General features: G+C 32.1%; 1 protein-coding gene across 4 annotated transcripts in view; it reads right to left on the bottom strand.

Moving 5' to 3' along the window:
• Positions 1–20,660, bottom strand: part of LOC140439953 (uncharacterized) — a 772,922-nt gene that overhangs the window by 469,849 nt on the left and 282,413 nt on the right. For 2 of the 4 annotated variants that reach the window (XM_072530148.1, XM_072530149.1), the window contains exon 1: positions 4,150–5,075. The exons of the other annotated variants lie outside the window; for them this stretch is intronic. The gene's annotated coding sequence lies outside the window, so the exon portion shown is untranslated. Of the gene's footprint in view, positions 1–4,149; positions 5,076–20,660 lie in introns of those variants that run through there. 4 annotated transcript variants of the gene reach the window in all.

Genomic DNA, 20,660 nt, shown 5'->3' with positions numbered 1-20,660 from the left:
ATAAGAACATGAAAGTTTTGAAGAGGAGCGTACAAAAGGGGAAAATAGAAATTAACAAACTAAGAAACAGAACTGGAGAAGAGAAACAACGAACAGAGATGAAATATTAAGAATAGTCGAAGAGTTCTACACAGAGTTATATAGATCAAGAAAAAAAGATAACAATAAGGATCCTCCAATTACACTAAAAACTGGGGTATTAAACCAAGGATCAGATTTAATGCCCGATATAACAAAATCAAAAATCAAAGAAGCCCTGAAGAAAATGAAAAATAATCGAAACCCGGGTGAAGATGGAATAGTATCAGAAGCACTAAAAATTGGAGGGGATGTATTACATAAAAAAATTAAACAACTTTTCAATATCTGCCTTCACAGCGCCAATATTCCAACAGACTGGAACAACGCTACTTTCATTCTATTACACAAAGCAGGAGACAAAGCAAATTTAGAGAATTACAGACCGATTCGCCTCCTCAGTCATATATATAAGTTGTTTACGCAAATACTAGTTAAGAGAATGGAAAGAAAATTAGAGACTTATCAACCAAGGGAACAGGCAGGATTCCGAAAAAGTTACGGAACAAATGACCATCTACAAAGTATAAAAACCCTAATAGAGAAAGCAGTGGAATACAATAAACCTCTAGTTCTAATATTTATCGATTTTCACAAAGCCTTTGACATAGCTGAGCTAAGCAATATATTACAGGCGCTTAAAGAATGCAGGCTAGATTATAGATATACTAAATTACTATACAAAATATACCTGCAGGCAACAACCACTGTCAGATTACATACTAACAGTAATCGCATAAAAATAGAACCGGGGGTTAGACAAGGAGACCCAATGTCACCTAAACTTTTTAATACGGTGCTAGAACATGCTTTTAGGAATTTGGATTGAATGACAAAGGGAATAAAAATAGATAGAGAATATCTAAACAACTTACGTTTCGCCGATGATATACTTATAATAGCTGAAGATCTAGGTATGGCAAGAGAGATGGTACAGGAACTCGTTGTGGCTACAGAAAATGTAGGTTTAAATATAAATATCTCCAAAACAAAAATCATGACCAATTTGGTACCCAACCAGAACATCAGTATTGGTGGGAAAGAAATAGAACTCGTAGATAGATATAAATACCTGGGACATGAAATTATGATTCGCAGGGATAACCAGACTCATGAACTGAAGAGAAGAATCGGCCTTGGGTGGGCAGCATTTGGAAAACTGAGAGAAACTTTTAAAAGTGAGCTGCCCACATGCCTAAAGAGAAAGGTATTTGATCAGTGCGTCCTCCCAGTCTTGAAGTACGGAGCAGAAACACTCACCTTAACAAAAGCAGCAGCTACCAAACTGAGAGTCACGCAGAGAAGAATGGAGAGGTCCATGTTAGGAATAACTCTGCGAGACAGAATAACCAACGAAGACATCAGGAGAAGAACCGGAGTGACTGACATCATCGAGAAGATAGCCAGACTAAAATGGAGATGGGCAGGACACATAGCCAGAATGACAGATGGGCGATGGAAAAAGAGGTTATTGGAATGGAGGCCAAGGGAAGACAAGAAAAGCGTCGGTCGACCACCTACAAGATGGACTGACGATTTAAGAAGACTCAATAAAAACTGGATAAGAGCGGCGCAAGATAGACAGGGTTGGAAACATGAGGAAGAGGCCTATGTTAAGCAGTGGACTCTTGAGGCTGGATGATGATGAAATGCCTTACAAGAAAGTCACGGAGTGCACTGTCCTAAAAAAATCAGATAGTAAAATAAGTCCATATACTAAAACGCTGATGGATCAAAGAAGACAAATGAGAAAAGATAATAATGCAAACATCCCCACTCTAAGAGAAACGAATAAAACTGTTTTAAAGGCAATCAGGAGAGATTTAAGGAAATTTAAAACCGATAATATTAAACGCACTATAGAGGAAAATAACAGCCTAAAATTTCTACGTAAAAAGCAAAGAATGGGAAATGCGAAATTCATAAATTAATAACCAAGCAAAATGAAATAATATCACGTAAAGACGAGTTAATACTGGTCGTAGAAGAGTTTTACGAAGAATTATATGGAAGTAGACGAGAAGATCAAATAGGAATGAAAACAGCCATGTTAAAGAAGATCATGAATCAAGGTTCTGAACTAATGCCAGAGATAAAGGTAGATGAGATTCGACATGCATTAAGAAAAATGAAAAATAACAAAGCCCCAGGAGAGGATGGAATTGTAATAGAAGCTATCGTAAATGGAGGAGATATGCTATCAAATAAATTAAGAAACTGTTTAACCTATGTTTGCAGCAAAGAGAGGTATCCAAAGGATGGTAATAACTGTAATATGAATAGGTTGGTATAACTAACTTAATGATATAACTATTCTTTTGCATAAAAAAAGGAGATAGAACGGACCTAGATAATTAAAGACCTATTATCCTTTTGAACCACATAAACAAGCTCTTCACTAGGTTAGTGCCATCAAGATTGGAGAAAAAATTAGATTTCTAGCAACCGGGGGAGCAGGCAGGATTCTGTTCAAATTATGGTACCAATGATCACCTCTATATAGTAAAGACACCCATTGAAAAATCTATAGAATACAACAAAACTCTTGTCCTTACTTTCATAGATTTTCATAAAGTGTTCGACACCCATAAGTATAGTGAACTTATTTACAATATTTACACAAATTTCACTATGACTGTTAAGATACATGATAAAACCCGACCAATAAAAATAAAACGTGGGATAAGACAAGGAGATACATTGTCACCGAAAGTCTTCATAACGGCATTAGAGTATGTCTTTAAGATGGTCAACTGGGACCACAAAGGAGTAAAAATAGACGACGAAACGCTTAACTATCACCGTTTCGCGATGACATTGTCCTTATCACAGATAATATAGGAGAAGCCACAGATATGTTAGATCAATTGGACTTTGCTTCTTTGAAAGTGGGCCTCAGAATGAACTTGACCAAGACTAAGTTTATGACAAATATGATACCTAATAACCATTTAACATTCATATCAACATAACCATTCAAGACAAACTGGTGCAGAAATATACGCATTTATGCTGGGACGTTATATATGCTGAGAGTGAAGAATAAGTATGTTGTGGAACGCATAGCAAAAGTGAAATGGAGGCAGGCCATGTAGCGAGAATGAACGACTCACGATGAACGAGCAAAATTACAAATTGGAGGCCAAGAGCAGATAAGCGTAGTAGAGGAAGACCACCTACACGTTGGGCTGACGACATCGGGCGTATCATCAAAAATTGGCAACAAAGAGCACAAAATCGTAAAGAATGGCATAAGGGAGGCCTATGTCCAGCAGTGGACGTGATAAATTAAGGCTGATTGATGATACAACTGTGTCTTGAATATAATGGACAAGGTTTTGTATATGTATTAACATAGTTAACAATTTATTTATGAATGTAGCGTATCGGTTAGGTAAATATTATTTTGTAACATAAAATTGGATTATAATTTTTATAATCTGTGTTCATCACTAAATATGTCAGGTATATACAACCTCATATTAAAAGAAATGTAATATTTTCTACAAAATAAAATACTAATATACAGGCTGTTCTATTCGAGAGAAAAATTGTAGGTATTTTAAAATAATAATTACACACACTGTATACTGTATGGCTATATGTCAAAGTTATTAAATTATTTAAAAATTCCACTACACTAGAAAAACTTTGGACAACATTGTCCAAAGAAGCACACAAAGAAGAAACAAGAAAAACATTGGATACCTACCTAATCCACTGCCCTTTAAATCATTTATAATTTTTCTCAATAAGAGTGTAAATGTTTCTAAAATTATTATCTTAGATCTATAAATCTTAATATTTTTTATTCCATTGCTCCGACTGACCCTGTATAATGTAAATTTTAAATTGCAGGCAACTTTGACGTACATCAAATTTGTTATAAACATTTTTTTATATACTCCATAGTTCAGCCGTAACAAAGAAAACTAATAGTTTGGCGAACTTATATATATATATATATATATATATATATATATATATATATATATATATATATATATATATATATATATATATATATATATATATATATATATATATATATAAATTATTATAAGTACTCACATTTATTTAACTTTCCTTATAAAACCTCTGCATCCATTACATTTTAATGATAGTGATAGTAATGATAATAGGAATGCGATAAAAGGATTAAAAACTGGTAAGCTCGAATAAATAAAAAATATTATATGTAAATAGCAATATCTGGGGAAACAATAATATTATATAACTATTTAAAAAAATCCAAGTGAAAATTGTAAATTTGAACAGACGTAACAACAATACATTATTTCTTAAACTGAAACTAATCCTTAAAACAAATTGTGAAACATTTAGAACATTCTACGCAACACACCAAACAATCACAAAAACTATCTATACGATCAATAGTTGTCATCTTTTCATCCGAATGCGTAGTTGTCTGTTGGTAAGGTGGCGGACTACTACTGTGACTGTAGCTCTGGCTCTGGTGTTGTACATCGCCAGGCAAAGATGGTTTATTAGAACTGGAAATGTGGTCATCCTCCATCAACTGGCACATTTCTTCAAAACTCGACCTTGAATTCCAATGTGGCTGTTGTGAAACAGGAATGTTTGACTGTGTTGGACTGCTATATTCTGGAGGAGCACTAGGTTGAGTAAATTGTACACTGTTTGGGGAGTTTACTAATTGTTTGTCTGTAACATATTCGTTCATTTTGTAGCGATATATAAATATTTTGATACGGAACTGTTTTTCTGGCTTGAAGATTATTCCGAAATAAAAAACAATCTTAAATAGTTTCTATTCAACTATGCTCACCGGTCACTGTTATTAATTGTACCGAATAACAAACACGCTGATTGTGTAATTCTGCGGTAGAAAATGCACTGTAACTGTGCAGCTATCGCGAAATTGGAATCGGGAGTCAGTTTGGCGATATTCGCCTACAGTGTTGCCTGACCTTCTGCCGACATTTGCAAACTTTGTAATATATGGGCTTAAATTATGTTACTCTATTATCTGATTTTGTAGCTTAAAATGCGAAGACTACTGGAAATCAACTACTAATATGGAAATCAAATACGACTATCAACTTTATTTATTTTTATATACTAATATCATGTAAATGTACGAGGTATTTTTATAAACCTAAAATTTATATCAAAATATGCTGCTTCAGTTAGGTATTAATGAGAAAAGCAATTTATTGTTTATTTGAGGTTAGTTTTCTGTTTTTCTTATTATTTAAAATAGGAATTATTTTTCACAGCGATTAATACCATCACCGAGGGCAATGTAACATGCACATCGTTTTAGTCAGTGTTGCCGTAGTTATATAAAATATGGTTTTTTATTACTATTTTTAAAGTATAGTTTTTTAATAAGATTTTGTTTAAACTTTCTAGGCTGTTTTGTTTTTTGTAGGTAGAGGGGACAAGTAATCGGAATTAACTGAAGCCTAAAGGTCTATTTATACATATCAGGTTTTCCGGATATTTTATTTCTTTAGTAGAGTAAGAATAATGAATATATATCAATAAACAGATTTTTTTTGTTTTATCTACTTCAAAGAATTCCATATGTAGCATGCTACTAGCTGCATTACTGGCAAAACTCTAGTCCTACTACAAACTCTTCGGTGGCTGAAATCGTCTGTAATGCAGGTTGTTTTTATGTTCCCACTCTAACGCAATATTGACGAATGTTGCAGTGCAGTACGACATTATTTCGGTAAGTTGAATAACTTTTTTCATAAAATTACCGATGTAAGATAATCTAGTTATGTCAGAAATGACTTAAAAAACATTGACAGTCACCAGGGGAGTTCCCAGTTTTTACTATAAATCCAAATTAAACTATTATAATTTTACACTTTGTAAACTGCAAAAAAAAATTTGGTAATTTTGGAAAAAAATTTGGATTGGTAATGTCAAGTGCTATTTTTGCCACGAAGGCGAAGGAAAGCGTGGTTCAATCGAAATCGGAACTTGTTTACTACAAATTCTTGGAAAAAAAGGCAATAATAGCTGCAGATACTGACGAGTTGGAGATAATTCTTTACTCCGACAATTGCGGTGGGCAAGGAAAGAACAAATTTATTATTAAATATTGTTGTATGCTGTCACTACTTTCAAGATAAAGAGCATCACATATAAATTTTGTGTTGTGAGTCACGGGCAAAACGAAGAAGACTGCATACAATCAGTATGTATAAGAAAAGAATAAAAAAATCATTGAAAGGTGGACCGATTTATGTACTATGCAGCGATAATTTCCGGTGCCAGAAAAAGCGGTAGTCCTTTTAGAGTGAATGAATTGGATCATACTGAATTTGTTGACCTGAAACAATTAACAAAGAATGTGCTAACAACTTTGAATAAACACAACGATGGTGAAAGCTTTTTTTAATTCTATATCTACAGTTCTGGTCGAAAAACAGCATCTCGAGACGTTCTTTTATAAAACTTCGTACAGCCAAGCTACATTTAAATCAGTTAGCATTCGCACAGCACGTCACACTATGAAACAAGCATCATCATCATCTATAGCAGACCATGAATTGACATCTGCATATCAACAGCCGCTGCCGGTTTCTACGAGGTAGTTCGAGGATCTACAATCCCTTCTTTTAAATAAATCCAATGATTTCTTTTCCAATGATTTTTTAATTATTGCAGATATTTTCGGTATTAACTTTGAGTTGTATGTATTAAAATTTCCAATTAATATGATTATTTTCATGCCGTGTGACTTTTATATTTTTTCATTAAAAAAATTAAGTTTGAATTTATGTGTCATTATTTTACCAACGCATTTTCAAAATAATTAAACTTTTTTATGCATTACTGACGGAACTAAAATTTAAAATCGTTAATTTTGTTTATTTGAACAGAAAATTATGACGTTGTATCGTAAACATAATTTAACTCTTACATAAAACAAAAATCAGTACGATATTTTGAACCGTAAAACGTTAAAAAATTAACAAGATTTCATAAAAAACTTTAATTGCGGTTATCTCAGATCCATGTCTTTCGAGTTACGTCACTAATGTTCTCACTAGACGATCTAACGATCACTTTTTGAAAATGATTTTATAATTACATAATTTTTTAGTAGATCGATATAGTGTTTCAGTAAATCAATAAATTGAAGTTAAAATTGGTGAAAACTCAGTAGACCTGGTAACCCTGCGAGATGTAGTAATGGGCAACGTACAGGCACCAAAACATGGCGATCACATCAAAACTGGACTCACTTTGCGAAGGTTTATTAAATGAGCGTTACCTGTTCTATCTCTTTCCTTGTGAAAGTTTGGTTGAGTTAAGTTAGGTCATGTCTTGTTAGATTAGGTGAAATCTAAACAAAGTATTTTGCAGGACAAAGTGTATATGCTAGAAGAACTTGTGCTGCGCGCTGGAGAAAAACATATAGGGGGAAGCATATAAAATTGCTACAAAAACACTTAAATCTAAGGCATCATAATACATTGGCGCTTAATGGAGGAAGGAAATGCCAAACATGCTTTTTACTAGCAGAATCGCAAACTAGACTTATACAAGCACGACAATATCAGTTCATAATATGGGAAAGCAAGAGTAGTGTAACTCATTAAAATAGAAAAATCAGCTGGTTTAGACAGTGTAGAGGACCATGCGAAAATTACGCTCACGTGGGTAATGCCGCTCAGACCGATTTACCACGAAAATTATAATACGAACGCGATTTGGCAACGCTGGCTTGTGTCTTCCGTTATCCTTAACGATACTGTACCGAGCTATAAGGAACTCTATATCTCTTGCTAGCAATTTGAATACTTGTCCCATTTTGAATAGACTAAAAAGGTCGCTTAAAATTACTTTTCAGATGCTCTGTGATAGAAAAAGGACCACGCAAATTGCTTCTTGGTCGGTTGAGGTGATGGAAAGCACCTTTTAGTATATTATATTATATATTAGTCAAAATTGGGCAAGTATTCAAATTGTTAGTAAGAGATATGGTGTTCCTTATAGTTTGGTACGGTATCACATATAACACACAAGCCAGCGTTGCCAAATCGCGTATATTCCCCTACACTCTCTAAACCAGCCGATCCATTTTCCCATTTTAATGAGCTCTACTACTTTTGCTTTCCCATACTAAGAACTGATCTTGTCGTACTTGTATATGTCTAGGTTGTCATTAGATTTCGCTTCTAATAGGACGAAGCATGTTTGGCATTTCCTTTCTGCATTATTTTTTTTTATAAAATGTACTTTTTTATAGATAATAGAAAATTACTATCTTTTTACACATATAGAAAATTTTGTGGATTTGGTATACTCAATAAGATTTTAACATTCTTATGCGGGCTTTACACCAACATAAATTCACGAAGAAATTCATGAATTTATTCATTAATTTCTGTGTCAATAAATTCGTCAATTTCTTGGACGTAAAAGTATCTTTGACTTCAAATAAATTTTTACATCAAGTGTCATTATTTCAGTAGTACCAATGGTTTTATTATTGGATGTTATTTATTGTTGTTTGTTTGAATAAAGATATATTTGGAAATATAACCAGAAAACAATATCGTTGTAAAAAGAAAATAGTGATTAAGATTGTACAAAAAATTATGCTCAATTTGGTAAAGAGTAAGAGCTTGAACAAGACGTAGAAATTAGTGGAAATTGCATGTAATTAAGGGAAACTGTTGATTTTTAGACACAGAAGATAATATTAAATAAGTTAAATAAGGACAACATAGCTAAATAAACAAAAAAAGTGTTAATTTTATATAACAGAACAAGAAAATCTAGCATTCATTACATACTAAAAATTAACTGTAGTTAGTAGAAATGATAATCAATTCATTGTGACTTTTAGATTGATAAAAGCATTTATTTAAATACAATACCTGCCTGCACGAAGTCGTAGTAAAGAAGACAGAAAGGTACAATGCTTTTTATAATCTTTTAACCGCTATTCATAATATATTCTCAAGAGATACCTAATATGAATAATAAAGAACAAAATTAGCAGCTGGCCAACGGCTTCATGTAGAAAAGGAGGAGAAAAGAGAAATGGAACTGGCAGAAGACATGCATGGAAAAGAAAATAGATTTATTAGGTTTAAAAATTAAATTATGCAAAGAAAAATTTAATAAAAAATTTAAAAAAATATATGTATGTATATTAATGATTCTTCTGATGTTTTCTCATAACACAAAAATATTTTATAGGGCTCTCAAACATCTTCAACCTAAGGAAGTTCAATAATGTCTTTATTTAGCAATTCATCTTCAAAATTGTCTCCACTTTGATTTTCATTTGAATCATTTCAACTGTACAGCCACTTCCATTGGCTAAAATGGGAAACGTTCTTCTTCCATACACATTCTGTTACATATCTGAAAAGTCATTATACAACTTTTCAGGATGTCTTGGTGAATTGTTTTAGAGGACTTAATCTGAATGTGAATTTAAAATCTTATCAATAATATAGAATTATCCATACCTAGTTCAAAAAAATAGATAAGTGGACTCGATTTGAAGTTAATTTAAAAATCTTATCAATAATATAGAATTATCCATACTTGGTTCAAAAAAAAATATATCCAGGGAGTATCACAAAATTATCGGAATTTAAAATCAATCTTTGATATATTTAGAGCATTTGATAGCTTGAGCACCCTTGATAATATTTGGATAATAATTGATTTATATAACTGTTTTTTTTTGCACGTTGCCTCTTTTTGAGAATCATGAGCGGAATGTGTTAACCTAGGTACTATATCCATACCACTCCATACTCTTCATTTTGCAATCTTATAATGCTTGGCTTTTCAAAGAAAACCATCATTTCCTGTTTCAGAAATCAATACTGCCGTCCTCAATTAAAACGAGGTATCTGCAACAAAATTGAAAATCGAGTTTTTGCTATAATATATGGTTTCTTTGTGACCTTATTTATGTTTCTACAATGCCTGAAAACCGTATCATTTTATTTAATACCAAAATAAACAAATTTGAATATGCCGTATGTGCTAAATTTCAATAGCTGCTTAATTAAAATACGGTATCTACAGAGTACTCAACTAAAAAGCGGTATGTGCTAGACAGTATTATGTACTTGCCGCGTTTTAATTGAGCACAGCGCATTTACCGCATTTTTATCGAGATTCGTGTTAAAAAAATCTAATATTCGTTCAGTCGTATTTGCATTGCCTTTAAGATTTCTTAAATTTTGCTTTCAATTTGGCGCTTATTTTGTGGCGTTTTGTGTTAGTTTTTATATTCGTGGTTTCTTTGCGGTTGTTTTTTGAGATGTGGTTGCTCAAGAGATGGCTCGCGATAGAACGAAATATATATTATCTATGTCTTTGGAGAAAAATGGAGATCTATCTTCCATGAGGAAGGTGAGTCGGTAAACTTATGCAAGACATTTTTTCAACGACATTGGGATATAAACCAAATAAGGACGGCTTGTTACATGATACGTTATCAAAAACCCCTAAAGGCCAGCTCACACCACTTCAACATGGACTCATAGGACAACGCTTCATCACAAAAATAGACAACTCAGAAATAAATGCTCACATTGACTCCTTTCACCCGGAGGTTTCCCATTACCGCAGGGAGCACGCGCCAAACACCCGATACCTTGTCACATATCAATCACTCCAATGCATAAAGACTTTCAGGGAAAGTTTCCAGATGTAAATGTTTTATATGAGACTTACCGGAAAAAAGTTAAAGTCAAAAATATCTCGTTCAGTAAGCTTGGACATGAAGAATGCGACATATGTGAATCATTTAAACTTCATGGGCATAACGATGAAAGTTTTCAAGAATCGTATAACAATTGTGTTTTCTGGAAAAACCATATAAATCGTGCAAAATAATCACGTCAATTACATAGAGAACAATCAGAAACTACATTTGGTTCTGAAGCAAAATGTGTTTCTTGTGATCTGCAAAAAGTCACCATGTTGCCAAGAATGGATACGTTTAAAAAAGTTATTTTTTTACAAAGGCTAATATCTTTTAATGAAAGTTTTGTCCCTCTGGGCAAACTATCAAAAAATAATAAGCCGTTTGCCATTGTTTAGCATGAAGAAAATAGTAAACGTTCGAAAGAAGTTATTATAAGATATTATAGTACATTCTACGTCTTTCTGAAGTTTCATAGGGACGCCAATAATTTTAATAATATGGTTGGACAACTGTGCCAGCCGGAATAAGAACTGGACATTGTTTACTTTTTTTAGTGAAAATGATAAATTCTAACGAAACACAAGCCGAAAAAATAACTTTCAACTATGTACTTCGAACCTGGACATACTTTTATGTCCGCTGATAGTTTTCATCACCAAATCGAACTCTCTATGAAGAGAAAACAAAAAATTTATGATTTCAGCGATTTTATTGAGGCAGTTGGAAGTAGTTGCAGAGGAAATGGGGAGGTTAAAGAAATGAATTATACAATCTTTAAAATTTGGAAAAATATGACGTCGCAAACTAAATTAAAGAGAGATTTAGAAAACCGACCATACTTTTCAGATATGGTCAAGATTGTTGCTGAGCATGGCCAATATACTTTAAAATATAACAAAAGTTTTAATGGACAGTTTTATATTTTGGATTTCCTAATGACTAAAGCGATGGAACAAAAAGAACTTCTTAAACCCATACCTTCTTTAGAAAAACTCAGAGGATCCCCCAAAGAAAAAAGAGATAACATTCTTAAACAATTAAATACTCTATTTCCAGAAAATCTAAAATTGTTTTGGGACCTTACAAATGATGACGGTACTGACGACGAGAGAGATACATAATTGTTTGCATACATTTGGTTTTAACTTAATTATTTGTTTATTTTCTAAACATACCGATTATTTGTATTTTGAACATTCATGACATGTAGGTATTTTGCGTATATAATAGACAATTATAAGCTATTTATTTTTCTTTTTTGGTAACTATTCTTCCTTGTAAAAAATCCTATTTGTAAATAAAATGCAGATACGGCACTATATCTGATCCAGTAATATGCCCGCTGCTCAATTAAAACGCGGTATATGACTTTTTATTTACAGCTTTGATAAAAACATGATATTTTTTAAGAATATATTTTTAAATAAAGTAGAACTATCATTAGAACATGTTTTGCGTTAAAAAGTTGTCAAAACATATAGAGTCCTGAGAAAAAACTTATAGAGCCGATTTCTCGGTTTTAAGTTGGCTGCACATACCGCGTTTTATTTGAGGACGGCAGAATAGCACACATATCTCTTGAAAAACGTTGATTAATCCATTTTTAAACTTTCAAGATGATAAAAACATTAACTAATGACTAGACCAAGTAAAAGATAGAAGTGAAGAAAAAGGTACACTTATATAATCTTTTTTTAACAAATATTTACTATATAGTCTGAAAGCATTAAATAAATAATATTTGGAAAAAAGATGTAAGGAAGGGAAAAGTAAACAATTTGTTAATAAAACTAGAGTTTTCTGCCTCGAAATTGTATGTTTTCCCTAAAAATAATACATATTATTTTCTGTCTTTACTATAGAATAACAAACTTACCTCTTTTACATAACTATTACTTGACACATGACTTAAAAATGCAAAGTTCAATAATAAAAAAACAAAATAATTATTATCTTTATTTCGCGCCAAATCTACACAGGTTGGTGACACTGAATTCACGTCCAATAAATGAGAAAAATAGAACATGTTCAATTTCGTCAATTTCTTTACGAATTTATTCACGGCAAAATTGGATGTCAAATTGTGCTTTACACACGTAAAATTTGACCTTGAAGCAACTTCATGAATTTCTTCCTGAATTTATTGTTGGTGTAAAGCCCGTATTAGTAGATTTTAATATTCAAAATTATGTATCATTTAATAAATTTATAATCATTAAAATGTATTGAATTAATGCATAAACTTTAATTTTTAATCTTTATTGCAGAGAAAATGTTGAAAAATCGTTTTTTTTTAATTGTAAATAAACAATGTTAAACATTTTAAATTTATTTTTAATTCTAAAAAATAAATCATTCTGTCAAAAATAAAAATATTTAACTCTCGAGTAAAAATTACATTTTTTAAACATTTCATATACAACTAATAAAAATTTATATCTGATGGTATATGGTATAGATCAGTATAACAAAACTGCTTTTACTATTTTCTTTACAATTCCATCATACTTATTTTCTCGAGTTTAAGTAAAACGAAAAAAGGAAACAGACGTGAAGTTTGTTAAACGTCACTTTATGTTTAAATGAACTACCACTGTAGAGGAAGACTCGTATAAAACATTTTGTAAAAGGGTATAATGTAACTGTTTTTATGAGAAAATAAAACAGTGGCTTTGACTATTTTCCATGTAATTTCTTCATATTTTCTTACCTATTAGTCCTTCCTAGGACTTCAAATAAATATTTCAAAATCAAAATAAGCCAAATCGATTTGGTCATTCTCGATTTATTATAAAAAAAAAAGTTATAAAAATATAAAATTACGTTTTTTAAACGTCAATTTTGAAATGCTTAAAAGCAAATTACAAAGAGAGAAACAATATGCAAAAAGTGAAGGAAAATGCTAAAACAAAATTGGGTAAAAACAATAGGAAAATAGAGAGCAAGAGAGAGAGAAAGACAAAGGAGAGAGAGTAAGAAAAGAGACAGGAAAGTATGGATAAAGGAGATGATAGGCTGGCCATTCGACGTTTGTTAAGGGTAAAATAAATTAGAAAAATAAATTTTATAAAAGAACTATAATTTTAAATATATAGATAACGTGAATTTTATGTATATTTGATTGCAATATAAAGTAAATTACATACTTTTCATTATCACATATTTTTGTCCATCAGATTATATGTTAATAAGAAGTACACATTACGCAAATAGCTCCAATATACTTGCACAGACCATACTAACTTCACAACAACATGCACATATTGTTAGCACTTCTAAACAACATGAAAGGCAGTGTTTATTTTTTTCATCACTGTCTTCTTTTTCTGCTGGTGCTTCGTGACGCTGATAACGGTATTGTGATTGATGGATAACAGGTTCCCTTTGATTGTATATTGGAGATATTCCATGTTGTTCTAATATTTTATTAACTCGTACCTGATACGTATCCGATGCCAACTCAGAATCTAGTGTTTGTGATCCTTCTACTCTAGATTTTATCTGATTTTGATAGTTAGTTGTATTTGTTTTTACAGATTCATCTGCAGTTGACATGTTATCTATTGGATTCTCTTTTGATTTGGAATATTCCCACAAATTGCCGATAAGATTTAGGTGTTGATTGGATGCGGTTAATTGATGTATACCTGTAACATTTTCCGAAGTCCCATCTTGATATACTTCACTACTTTTGGTTGATTCGCGTAAGTTTAAAGATTTTAACTTTTGTTCACTTTCATTCATTTTGTCAACATTCACAAACACACTTAGTTTTTGTATATAAACTATTTTAAGAAACTGAATATAAAAGATTAATTAATTTAGCGTTAACTGTTTTGTTTCACCTTTTAAAGTTTTAAGATCGACTGGCAGACTGGCTGGCACACATGGTGAAAGTAAACAAGAATAATACAAGACAACATTAAATGTTGCCATACTTTATTTATATACAAAGATTTAGGCAAATATTTCAAAGTTAAATTTTATAGATTTTATTTTTTTTTATAATAACCACTTATTTTACCACTTTTATATAAACATCAGGTTTTTATAAAATGAAAATAGGTAGGTCAATTTTGATTCCAACATAACAAGGTAATAAAATTTAAATATAGTGTACAAACCTTACTGCAAAATTATTCAATGGAATAATAGATTAATAATCGATACTACAATGTATTAATCAATTTTTATCGGGGTACAGGTGGCTACGCAGAAAAGGTAAACTTACCACTTGGGGGGGGGGGGGGGGTTTTGTCACTTACAACTTAGGTAGGTAATACAAAAATAATGACCGGCGACCCAATGCCGTACAAAAACTGTTACCCCATTTTTGGTACATATCGGCTGGTACGTACCAAAGGTGAGAAATCTAGGGCGTAACCCTTGATTTTTAAGTAGTACAAATGAGGTTACTTGAGCCAATATGAAACTCACTCACTGATTTAAATTTGGTTGCATAAAACATTTTTGGACATGCCGTACATTTTTCACCGTACATGTGCTTATAAGAGGAAAATTAGTGTCCCTCTGATAAGTAGGATATTACGATCAAAAATTTCTCTAGGGCATGGATATATTTTGTTAATATTGACATCATTTATCCACAAAAACAAAATGTTCGACAAACAAATGGTACTAAATGGCAATAAAAGTATTATAGTCCAGGTTGTGAGACCGCTGATTCGGTTTTTTTACGGATTCCTGTTCAAAGATGTCTCCTTTAAACAAATCAGAAGGGTTCCGGGCAAAATTTGCAGAGATTGTTTAAACAATTTTTTTAAGACCGATTTTTTGGCCGAACCTTTTTTTGCAGATTTCTTGGGTCATTTTAAACAAAAAAAACGTGTTCTATCATTTTTCTCTAAAAATAATAGTTTTCAAATTATGAAAACCTCATATAAAAATCTCAAAAAGCGAAAAAACACACTTTTGAGGCTGGAAAACTCATATGAACAATTATTATTTTTCAGGTTGCCAAGTGCCCAAATTTAAGAAGATCTAAGAAGTTTTAATAAGATCTATTAAATTTGTTTTGTTCTGTTCATTACCAAGAAATTTATCTTAAGATAATTAATAATAAAACGTTTTCTGGTGGCGGAAAACGTAGACAATAAATTAATAATAACAGAAATAATGTTAAGAAAATCATAAAATGATATGAATAAAAAAATATTTAATAGAAAACTAAATCTAATGGTTCGTAGGTTCGTATTATCGTATTCTTATGAGTAATCAAACACCCAACTTCGGAGCGCTGTGAAACCCAGAAAATGAATGAAATTATTTGTAGTGAAATTGTAGTGAAAATAATTCTTTGGAAACCCCACTTCACTATTACTCTGATTATATTTTATCATAAAATGACTAAAAAAAATCCCCAAAGAAATTTTTTTCAAAAATTGGTAGTTATTTTTTTAACAACTTTTTTTATTTTCGATTTTACGCAAAAAGTAATAAAAGTAAAGCTATAGAAAATTTAATTTTCTACAAATAATGTCAAATAAAATTTTCTGTAGGGTTGTTATTTTCGTTTACGAAATACAGGGGGTAAATGGGTAGAAAGCGAAAACATGGAGTTGCTTCCAGTTTACTCCACTTAGCCTCGTCTACCTAAATCCGACTCTCACCTTCACGATGGTGCCTCCTTTTAAACCGAGCAACCTAATTGGAGATCCGGTATCCAACCTGGGTGGAAAGTTGGGTCGGGAACTGACGAGAGCGGGTGAAATGGTCCTCCAAAAAGGGGTTGTGCTATGGGATGGCGTTCCGTACATGTAAAAATTTGGAGCCACGAAACAGAAACTAATGCCTCGAAACAGGACGGGTCAGGATCAGAACAAGACGGATAGGAAATATAAACGACACTCGCAACGAAATAAGGACATTTGCACAGAAACGTAGGAATCTGCTATATTAGACTCAAGGGTAAGTGGTTCAATCTCACAATATTCTCAATATATGCCAAGAGAAGATGCCGAAGTAGATAGGAGGGATGCATTTTATAAATTATTAGACCAACAATATAAATCTGCTCCAAAACACGACGCCAAAATAGTGAAGAAAGATTGCAACGCTAAACTAGTTGAGGAAGATTATTTAAGAGAAGTAATTGGTCAGCATATCTTGCACGGCACATCAAATGATAATGGACACACATGATCGTTAAATCCACCCAATTCGAGAGAAAGGACATTTACAAGGTCACATGGGCTTCAAATGATGGAAGAACACGAAATCAAATAGATCATGTCCTCATTCACGCAAGACGCTCTAATAGCATTATTAATTCGCGAAGTATGAGAGGAGTTGTCAGCACTCTTCACATCACTTTCTCTTGAAATCTAAGTTAACAACGCGATTATCAATACAGAAACTGGAACAACAAGAAAAAAGAGAAATATGGAACATAGAAACCCTACAAACACCAAATAAAGAACTGGATTATCAAGTGGCAATAAGCAACAGATTCCGATGGCTGGGAGAGGAAGAGCATAATGTAGAGTTAGAACAAACATGGCAGCAAGTGGCATCAGTTATAGAACGAGCAGGAAATTCTGGAAATAAAAATGAAAAAAAGATTAAAAATGCTACAAGACCCCACAGATGAGAACAAAGCAGATTTTAACAGAACAAAAGCACAAACAAGGCGGCTATTTAGAACTGAAAAGAGGAGCTACCTAGAACAGCAAATCCGGGAAATGGACAAGAAGTGAGGAGAGGAATCAAATAAGGAAATCCCTTAATTAAGTGAAGTCAGTCAGAAAAGGTGCAAGTGTTGGAGTAACACAGCCTATGAGAACTGAAGCAGGTTAACTTATAGTGATAGAAACGGAAATCGTCGAACGATGGAAGGAATACTTTCGGAATTCACTAAATATTGAAAGTGAGACGGAGGAAGCAGATATTACGTTTTATTCTGCAGATATCGAAACACCAGCACCAACACTTGAGGAAGTAAAGAATGCGATCACGTTTCTAAAAGACCATAACGCACCAGGAAATGATGGCAGAAATGAGGAGTTGTTAAAAAAAGGAGGAAGACTTTTACACCAAAAATTGTATTACATCATTCTGAGAGTATGGCAACAACAGAAAATGCCTATGGAATAGAATCGAAGCGTTGTAATTCCCATATATAAGAAAGGAAACAAAGAACAATTCCGAAACTATAGAGGTATATTGCTTATTAGCACATCATATAAAGTTATATCAATTATGTTGCTAAAGAGACTCACACTATATTAGGAAGATATTCTAGGCTACTACCAATGCGACTTTCGTGCTGGTCAACTATAGATCAGATATTTACCATCCGACAAATATTAGAGAAAAACTCGGAATTCAATCGCGATGTGCACCACATTTTCATAGATTTCCAGCACGCATATGATTCCATAAAAAGAAGCAAATTGTGGATAGAAATGTTAGAAATGGGAATACAAAGAAAATTAGTTGAATTAACGCAAATGTGCGTGACAGACTCATATGCGCAAGTAAAGATAGGAAGCATAACATGGATGCCATTTGTATAAATTCGGGACTTAGGCAGGGGGACTCCTTGTCACCGTTGCTGTTCAATTTTGGACACTTCGGACGCTTTGCGATTACAATAACGAGATAACGTGAACAATATCTTTGTGATCACTTACAATTTAGACTTACAAATAATTTCCGAGTATTCAGCATTGGTTATTTAAATAAAAAAAAACTATTATATTCAACATTTTCTCTGTGATAATGTTAAAAATTTAAATTTGCCCATTAGCGCAATACATTTAATAATTATAAATTTTTAGTTAACAATTCTAAATAAACTTTTACGTAAAAATCTACTGTTATCAAAACAATTATCTCTTAATTCCCATTAGAAACTGATAACTTCTAAATTGCTTAGTTATCAGTTTTTAACGTTGTAACGACGCATTTAAATGAATAACAAACTAATCTATTATATTATGATAAATACAAATAAGCAATAATTATTATTATCCCCAATTTACTCTAACGGGTCCACATATATTCTCCATCTCTGTACATACATCTACAGGCAACTATAAAATTCTCTTAGACATCCCTAATTATAAGGGGATTTATGCTACGAACTACTTCGTGGTAATAATTATTCTAACTAAATGGTGAACATCTTGAACTGACCGTTAAAGATAAAATTTTGCTTTCGGTACTCTTTAAGAAAAAATTGAGAAATATAGAAGATAAGGAATTTCAGAGTAACGACGAAAAATTATTTCATTGAAAATATTTTTAACGTATTGAAACCAAATCTTTTAACGTTCAACTAGAGGAGGGTTCCAAGAAAATCATTTATTTGCTTGTGTTAAAAGCACAAATAACAATTTGCATTTAAGGTTTTTCGCAAAGAGAAAAGTGCGATTATTTCATCCTTATAAATTCCGCTTCGCACATTTGTTTTGACATCTAGGCATCACTCTATCTATCTGTGGAAAGCTCTAAACAGAAGGGGAAGATCAAATAAAGAGAGCAAACAGAGCCGCATGTTGCTTGAATAAAATAATATATAAAAATAAAAATATTGGGAAGAAAATGAAGGGCACAATTTACAAAACAGTCATCAGACCAGAGAAGACAGAGGAGGGACAAAAAGAATGTTAGAAACATCAGAGATAAAAACTAGAAAAATTGATGGTAAGACACTATGGTACAGAGCTAGAAGTACATATATACAACGTAAAGTGGTGGAGAACATCAAGCACTGGGTAAAAAATAGAAGAATAGAATGGAACAATAATATAAGCCGAATTACAACAAATAGATTGATAAAGACGGCGAGAGACGGTTCTGCAATAGGAATAAATCAGTGAGAAGACCACGAAAACGATGGAACGACAACTTACAGGAGGCATATTGAAAAGCAGACAGGGTCGTGTCTACATAAGAAGAAGAATAAGAACAATACATTTTAAATGTTTTAAGAAGAAGAATACATTTTTTTTATTAAATTGTGGATTTGTATCACTCCATTAACCTGAAAATTGTGGCTAGAAAATGTTCTATTTAATAAGAATGTTGTTCTATTGAAATATAACAAACTTCTTCTTCAGGTTCCTTCTCCTATCGGAGGTTGGAAATCATTATCGCTATTTTTATTTTATTGGCCGCGCTTCTGAATAATTCTAATGAGGTGCAACCGAAGCACTCTCTCAAATTTCTTAGCCAGGATATTTTGCGTCGTCCTGGGTTTCTCTTCCCTTGCATAATTAACCTAAGTAATACGTACTTCTCGCCCCTCATTATATGACCCAGATATTAAATGTTTCTAATTTTAACAGTTTTTTTGACTTCACATTCTTTCTTCATTTTTTGTAACCCCTCTATATTAGTTACTTTTTCAGTCCACGATATTCTGTAGATTCTCTTGTAGCACCACATCTCAAAGGAGTTTAATTTTTTGATTTCAGACTGTTTTATTGTCCACGCTTCCATGCCGTAGAGTAAAGTAATATAACAAACAAAAATTATAAAAATTATAATCTTATTTAATAAACATAATTTAAAATATCAAAAATTAAAAAAATTATGCTATTAAAAATGATTTGAATTTAATAACTAATTATGTTACAATATAATATTTACCTAATCGATATATTCATAAATTTATTAATATCTATGTTAATAAATATTAAAAAAGTTGTCCAATATGTTAATATGTCGTATACGGTTGATAATGGAGTACCCAACGCCCAACAGTATTTCATGCCCAATACTTTCAAAGACATTTTGTATACAAATTTTTATATTATCCTGTATTATGGGCTTGTCGTTACATATTCTATTCTTGATGTACCCAAAAGTCTGTACCATTGTATACGATCCAACTATCCCTGTTGTTATTTTTTAGCACACGCATAAC

The sequence above is a fragment of the Diabrotica undecimpunctata genome, chromosome 4 (assembly GCF_040954645.1).
Source record: "Diabrotica undecimpunctata isolate CICGRU chromosome 4, icDiaUnde3, whole genome shotgun sequence".
NCBI lineage: Eukaryota > Metazoa > Arthropoda > Insecta > Coleoptera > Chrysomelidae > Diabrotica > Diabrotica undecimpunctata.
The sequence above is the reverse complement of the archived record's forward strand: the minus strand, read 5'-3'. Positions and strand labels throughout refer to the sequence as shown.